We start from the raw sequence: 8,467 nt of genomic DNA on the forward strand, positions 1-8,467 counted from the left end.
TGCTGTGAGCCCCACTGGTGTCAAGTCAGTTTAGCTTAGTGGCTAAGCTCATAGGCACCAGAGTCGGAGGCCTGGGTTCTAATCCTACCTCTGCCATCAGCAGCAGACTTTTGTCCAGCTACTGAATCCTCCTGTCCCCCAGTGTCCTCAGGTTGGAGTTGGTCAGACAGACCTCTGGCTACAGTCTGGGATTTGCTGCTGCTTAACTGTGTAATGTGGGCATGTTATATAGCCCTTCTGAGTGTCAGTGTTGTCATCTGAAAGTGTCATCATCTGAGGAAAAAAATGGGTTAAGAGTATCTCCTTGCAGGGTGGTTGTCAGGATTTAGAGACAAGAGATACAAAGCACCTGACAGAGAAGGTCAACAATACACTAGTCATCCATCACTGCTGCTCATGGCCACGTGATGATGGCTCGATAAGCTGTCACCTTGGGGGCAAGGACTGGGTCTTTTGACCTTGGCACCCTGACTCTACCACTGAGTGACCTGATGAAAATACTCAATACTGTGTTTGCTCAATGAATTTTTAAAAGCAAGCATCTCCTTCCACTCAATTGACTGAATTAGTGGGCTCTGGAAAGAGCGCCAGCTCCACCCCTCACTGGATATGTCGCTTTGGCAGCTCTGGAGGGCATGTGACTTTTGTTCAGCTGCCTACATCTGAATCACTTTCTATCTGGGGGGAATTCCTTTCCTGATAAGGAACAGGAACAGCCTCTCTCAGAAGAGTTGAAAACACCAGCACCTCCTTTCCCAGGCTCCCTTGCAGCTACAGCCCAGATTTATGCTCACCTAGACCGCTGGGACAAATTTTTACGTAAGAGCTGAAGAGACAAGAAAGAAGGGACAGAGGGCAGTGGGAGGAGTGGCAGCTGAAAAGGTGCATTTCTGGCACAAAAAAGGCACAGTGCTTGCAGCACCAGCAGACATAGTCAAGCTGAGTACCTGCACAGAATTGGCACCGACCAGCACTGGCATCTAGTTCTCTGGACGAGTGGTGGAGTTTTGCTCATCAGACCAGTTTGCAGTGCAACTACAGGCATACCTCTGGAAGCTTAGCCCTGGTTCTCTGTGAGCTTCCCCAGATCCTTCTACTATTCTGCTTTCTCAGCCAGAGTAACCTTCTGGAGCTTGCAACCCAGAATTTGACTGATCCAACAAGGTACTTAATCTCTGCAGTTCAGTTTCCCCATCTTTAGAATAAGGTTCACTCCTTAGGGATAGAAGGAGATAAAATGTGTTCACTGTTCAGAACCCTCAATAAATACTATTTCCTTAAACACAAGTCCCACAGCAGTCATAGTCTCAAGCTGCCGTGTTACTTATATTCCTTTTCGATATTTGAGTATTTGTGTGTCTTGGGGATTCACACAGTTCTAGAGAGATCCCATCTTATTGGTTGGTTCTTTAGCAAGAATGAGGTCAGAAGGCCAGGAATAAACCCTACCCCAGGGTTCCATGTAGAGCCACTCAGAGTGATCTGTGTGACCTGAACCCAAGATGGGGACCAGCTCTGACCCTCAGTTTGAAGAAATCACAGCTAATATCTCCAAGTTTCCTAGAATCCTCCAGATGAAACGGAGTGATCTTGGCAGGAATAAATACCCTTTTAACACTTTCAAGAATGTAATTTCTGACATTTTCAACATTTGCTAAAACTGGAATAAGGAACAGTTGCATTTATTCTCTCTCGTCACCTATTTTGCTCACAGGCTGATTTCTGCCCTTTTGTTAAGGCCCCTGCACCTGAAGGATACTGTCACCAGGTGGTGATAAAGAGCCGTGTGCTCTGACCAGGGAGTCTTGACAGAAATTCTAGATAGCTTCTAACTGCTTTAGACTCACCTTGTGGATTTGTAGATGACTTTGAAATCTGTTTACTGCAAGAAAAGGAAAACCGCTCAAACTGGCTTAAGCCAAAGGGGGCAATTCATTAGGTGGATAGCAGGGTATCTCACAGGACCCAAGGACAGTAAGGACAGCCAGATCTCAGAAGAATCCCTCTCACTATTCCTCTAACCACATGAAGCCTTGTCCCCAGTCCTCTCAGCCACCTGCTTCTTCCTTTCCCCCTAGATAGCTGCATGGATTGTCCCCTGTTTGACCTTTCCTGTCCCCCTTATCTAAAATAGCAGCTTCTCAATGCCATCAATCTCTGTGGCATTAGTGGCTTTCTTTTCCTTCATAGCACTTATCACTGCCTGAGCGTATAGCTTTTATTTTTTATTTTATGTCTCTCCCTTGCCTCACTCAGGTGTAGACTCCATAAGAAGGGCTGTGTTTTAGTCACTGTTGCATCATCTGTGTCCAGAAGAAGACATGGTGCATAGAAGGTGCTCAGTGAATAGCTTTGAATGAGTAAAGAATGAACAAACGAATGAATGAATGAATCCTCCTTGTCCCCCCAGTGTGGTTTGTGCTCATGGAAGACATGGGATGCCTAGCACAGGTCTCTGTGACTGCCATTCAAGCCCCTAATTATCAACTAATTTAGTTTCTTAGTGAAATTCTTGAAGATAGAAAGAATCTGACTGGCTCTGTCCAATCTACAAGTGAGTTCCTTTGGAGTCCACCCTAACTCCAAAGAAACTTTGGTTACAGAATGGGGCTCAAAATGCCAAAAGGCAGTTAGGATTTGGGGAAGAAAGGATTTGCATCCCTACGTCAAAAACCATTATGGTCACAGTCTGTTTTGTTTCGTTTTGCGTGTGTGTATATAATAACAAAATCCAATTAGTGATTGTCCAAGTTCCCCAATGGATGTGTCTTTCTTCATCAATTCCCAACTGTTTCTACCAAAGCCTTTCTATGTGGTCTTCTCAGGAGCCCTGATCAGAAGGATAACCAGTACATGGAACCCAAACTTCTCCCTTGATAGATCCTTCATGCAGTGGTTTCCTTCTCCCCTAGGAAAGCTTTCAACCATTTTTCTGCACGTCATCTGCTTGGTTATGGGCTGAACTATTTTCATCCATAACTACCCCCATGCCAGTTCTTTCAGTGTCTTGTCCCAGTTAGCTTTAAAATGAGATTAAAACCTCTGCTCCTCCACTGTGAAACTCTGTTTCTCTCTCACCCGCCCCTCACAGAGAAGAAAAGCATTCCAACCAGTTTCCTCTTCTCTTTAGCTAAAGTTGGATGCGATCACTGCAGTATTAATTAATTAAGGGACTCTTGGTCTGGTTGCCCTGGCAATGCTCACCAAAGCATCAGAACCTTTCCAGAGCAGCACATCCAGCAGTCAATTAACTGTTTTCTTCACACATATAAACCAAGGGGCCAGAGCACCTGGTGCAGAGATGGGCACCCAAGGGACATGATGTAAACACTTGCTGACTAGCTGACAACACCTCAGCCTACAAGGAGGGTGCTGGGTTTGCTGACTTGAACATCTCAAGACATTTAGAGTTGGTGGCTGAGACACTGTCCAAGGGGACTAGCAGTCAGTGTGATTTTACAAGAGCATCAGCATGGCGCTGACACCTTAGAAATAATCTAGGACAGGGGAAAGACTATACGGCTTTTGCTAGGCCAGGCCGCCACTGGACGGGAAGGAGCAGAAGCTAGACCAGTTCTTTCTGTGCCTGTCACTTTCATTACCACCTCCCAAGGCAGGAGGGATGACTCTCCACATTGAACTTCAGTCCTGACAGTTCCACCATAGCCGGTCATTAGCCCAACTCCTGCTAGGTCACATGTCCAGTCAGGAAGGTCTCCCTCACTCAAGTGTGAGTAACAGAGAATGCTAACTGTGTTCATAAACACAATGAGCAGCCTTCAGCTTCAGAAAGACAAGCGTGATATTTCCAGCTTGTTCCTTCTGAGACAACATCCATGGCTCCAGTCTTGAGGAAAGGTGAGTCCTCCCAGGTACCTCTCAGATTCAAGTTGAAGCTGTCTGCTTAATCACATGCTCAATCACTGACTGATTCCCACATTTCTTTTTGAAGACAGAGAATGGAGTGAGATCCCCTGGAGCTAGCCTCCTTAAAGGAGACAGAACTCACAGTCACTTGACCCAGCCAGGCCTCTTGGCAAGAAGACCTAAGTAAGTAGAAAGCACGGGGCCTGAGCAGCTCTTCTGTCTGACTGGCTCTGACACGGAGACGCTTGCATTTCTGCCTCTCTCAGCCTTGTGCTAGTTCCTCCTCCCTGCACACCTGCTTCCTCACTCAGGTTTCTGCTCCCACCATTTCGGCTTTCGCTTGCCTTGGAGCTGACTCTGACCCCAGCTCCACATACAACTGGGGCTCAGGGTCTGACAGATAACTCTCTCAGTCCTTCCCCGTTCTACTTCCAGATTTCAAGGGAAGGCTCTGATGGGCTCAGCTTTGCTCTGGAAACTACTCTAGACCAAACAATTGGCTGAGAATGCAGTTTGCATTCTACAGTCATGACTGCCTTGGCCAACCTCTTCAATCTGGTCTGGGGGCAACTGCCCAAGAAGGAAGCTTTCGGTGAGGACAGGAACCCCGAGCTATGTCAACCACAGCTTCTGCGATCAGAATCTCCTGAGCTTTTTTACTTCCCAGAGCTTCTGTGCACTGCTGCCCTTCATTCAACACATCTTTTTGTTCTTCCACATTTTCTTTGTACCTTTCCAGGATCCTTTTCTTGACCATGACCTTTACTTGCCCATCACCTACTCTCAGCCACATTTACTCTTGTGTGATCTTCCTGGATTTGGTTTTGGATGGAGGGTATATGATGGTACACCATCCCATGGCATACTGTATACAACATGGTATATGATGGTATCTGATCTCAACCCAGAGATTCCACATCTTCCACCTCCACTCCCACCCACCCACCCGCCACTTTCCTAATCACAGCAGTCACCTTCTTCCTCATTGAAAAACATTTGTCTCCAAAACTCATCTTGACACACTGCTCTGCAGCCATCTGTCTAGTCATTTAGTTAGTAAAATCTACTTTCCTAGAGAATTGGAGGGCTTCACCCTAATGAAGATCATCATTAACACACTCAATCAGCATAGTCCCTGAGTCTAAGTTAAGTCATAAACCAGTTTTCACACATTTTTTTCAATTCTGACTTATTTTTCTAGAGACCAAATGCTTAATTCTGATTCCTAGGACTTATGAAAACAGGTGCTTTGGGGTGAGTTCCAAACAACAGCCCCCATTCAAAGCAAAAATCTCACATTCCTCATCCATGCACTAATTCCTTCCTTCATTCATTCACCAAATAGATACTGAGCACCTGGTATGTGTTAAGCCTTACCTGCTATAGTGAAGGAGCAAAAGCAGACAAGTCCCTGCTCCCTTGGAGATAAACAATCAAGTATCTGTATTACTGATATGTGATTATAAAGTAAGTCAAGGGTGAAGAGGGAAAAGAATGCAGTTTGAGGAGATCATGTAGCAAGAGAATTTTATTTAGACTGGAGAAGGGTGCTCACCTGGAAGCTTTCCTGAGAATTACAGATTTGCACTCAGTGCTGAAAACAAAGTTACTTAGGCCAATGGGAAAGAAGGAGAATTCCAGGCACAGGGACCTGCATGTGCAAAGGCCCAGTGGTAAGAGGCAGCATGTTGCATTTAAGGAACTTCAAGAAGACCTGAGTGAGGGGATGACAAAATACGGTGAGACTAAAGGGGCAAGGGGACAGCTGGACCTCACAGAGCTTTTGAGGTCATGTTCAAAACTTTGGGCTTTATCTCAATAGCACAGGGAAGGTTGTAGAGGGATGAAGTTATCAGACTCCTGTGTTCCAAGACTCCCTTTGGCTGCAGAGATGAAAGCAATCTGGAAGGGGCCAGAATGGTGTGGACAGACCGAAAAAGAAGCCAATGCTGTAAATCCAAGCCAGATGATGGAGCTGGGACCGGGCCAATTATAGCCCAGATGGGAGAAAGGGATGGATTTGACAGACACTGATGAGGAAACCCGTCAAGAGCACACAGCCTACTGAGAGAGGCAATGCACATAAGTGACCTGTGTGAGTTAACCTATTTTTACATGACAGAGAAACTGGCTGAATCGAAAATGTTAGCTGTCACTAGGGAAAGTGTCATAGACAACATGGCTCTGAACTGGGGCTTATTGAAAGATGGTTAGATTTGGATATGCAGGAATGGAGGAGAATGGGGATTCCAGATGTCCTCAGGACTATGTTTCAGCATTCTGAGGATGGGTTGTCGCACTGGTGTACTTTATACATAGCCTTCTAATTGCCCAGTGTGGAGTAAAACCTGAAAAAATACATCAGGTCATATGAAAAGCACACAGACGTACTCATTTAACACTGGCCAATGTGTACTGGGGCCTCCTCTGTGACAGGCACTGTGATTATACACAAAGTGACACCACACAGAAGCAGCCTTGAAGATGTTCGTGGTCCAAACTCAGCAACTTTACATCCCACGGAACAGTCTCTAGAAGTAGACTCTGAAGACCATCTGCGTCAATGTCACCTGGGCAGCTTGATCCAAGTGCAGATTCCTAGGCTTCTCCTGAGACCAGGTGAATCTGATTCTCTGGACTAAGAAACCCAGGATCGTCCTCTAAAGCAAAACCCCCAGGGAGTGTGTATGCAGCTCAAGCACGAGCATGGGGGGAGGGGGCAGAGGAGGGAGTAAGTATTTTCCAAGCGACTGTGCTCTATAACGCGCCAAGCATTTTACATGGTAAGTCATTAATCCTCCCAATGACACTACCATATTTATATTATTATCTTCATTTTACAGATAAAGAAACCAAGATGCAGAGAGGCTAAAGGTTTAACCTAATGATAACAACTCACATGTTATAAAATAGAGGTTTCAAAGGTGATATATCCTCTTTCACAAAATAATTTTTTAAGTTCAGTGTAACAGTCAAAAATTGAGGCAGACTATCACCTTTTAGCTTACCAACAGAATGACATTGGTCTATTTGATGAAAATGAAGATCTACTTTGATTTTCCCAACAGAGAGAAGCAGATATAGTTCCTATGGGCATTTCCAGGACAGGGAACAGTCAGGGAGAGAAGGAACAGAAGGGAAGGTAGGATCAGGGAAGAAGAGAACTGACTTGCAAATTGGAAAACTGAGTCAGGTGGGACAAAAATCACCAGAAGGGCCACTTGAGGAATTCACACGCTATCATTTGGCCAAGTCACTGATTTGCAGTCAGAACTGCTTCCCCAGCACTGAGACTCAGCTGGAATTCAGTGGCACAGAAGTATAGACCCTGCAGAGCCACTTCTAACAGAAGGAAACAGCAAGCAAAAAATATCAACACCCTTTCTTCCCGCTCCAGGTTTCAATATAACCTGCTGGGTTAGGCACTCCCTGGTCCTTCCCGGATTGCAGACCATGCCCAGCAAAGCGGACACAAACCCAGAGAAACAAATTTGCAATTCAGCCACCGGGAGTTACGAGGAGAGAACTGCCAGGTAGAATAAGCAGGCAGGAGACTGCAGGAGATGACAGTGGAGGTTTAATTTCGTCATGCAGAGGAAGATTGGCAAGCATGTCCCAACTGGAGCAGATTACTGCAGTGGAGGTGAAATATTTCATAGGATATTTTCGGAGGGAGATGCATGCAGAGGAAATGGTTCCAAATATATATATTTTAAAATATCTTTGCAGTAACAAGCTAGGTAGGAGCATGTGGGTAATTGATACATATGCATGAGAGCATAATTAAGAACGATAAGACCTGGAAGATTTTCAAGCTCTATGGCAATTATAAACTATGAAAAAGTACCCTTCCTTGGGGTGTTGGGCTATTATTCAAGCATCTCTCCTCATTATAGTGGCTGGAACTTACATAGCACCACAGAGAAATGGAATAAACAAGGGGTGAGTTATCAAAAGCTAATAATGATGCCTGGCTTTGTGTTTTTCCAAGAGTCTTCCCACAGATGATCTTATTTGATCCCTACATGTATTAGTTCCCTATTGCTGCTGTAACAAATTGCTACATATTTAAGATGCTTAAAATAACTTTTTTTTTTTCTCTTACAGTTCTAGAAGTCAGAAGTCCAAAATGAGTCTTGCAGGACTAAATCAAGGTATCAGCGGGAGTTGTGAAGGCATCAGGGGAGAATCTGTTTCTTGTCTTTTCCAACTTGTAGTCCTTGGTCTGTGGCCCCTTCCTGCACCTTCGAGCCTAGCCACATAACATCTTCAGGTCTCTCTCTGCTTCTGTGACCACATCACCTTTTGTCCCTCTGATCTCCTGCCTCTCTTTTATAAGGACCCCTGTGATTACATCGGATCCAACTGGATAATCCAAAATAATCTGCCCATCTCAAAATCCTTAATTTAATCATATCTACAAAGTCCCTTTTGCCATAAAGGTCACATATTCACAGGTTCCAGGGATTAGGATATGAAAATCTGTGGGGACACTGCTCAGGCAACCCCACTCCAGAAAAACCTATGAAGCAGTTATATAAATCCATTTTGCAGATGAAGAAACTGAGATTCAGAAGGTTTCCTGACTTGACTTTGTTGG

This window comes from Camelus bactrianus, chromosome 15 (genome assembly GCF_048773025.1).
Source record: "Camelus bactrianus isolate YW-2024 breed Bactrian camel chromosome 15, ASM4877302v1, whole genome shotgun sequence".
In the NCBI taxonomy this organism is placed as follows: Eukaryota; Metazoa; Chordata; class Mammalia; order Artiodactyla; family Camelidae; genus Camelus; species Camelus bactrianus.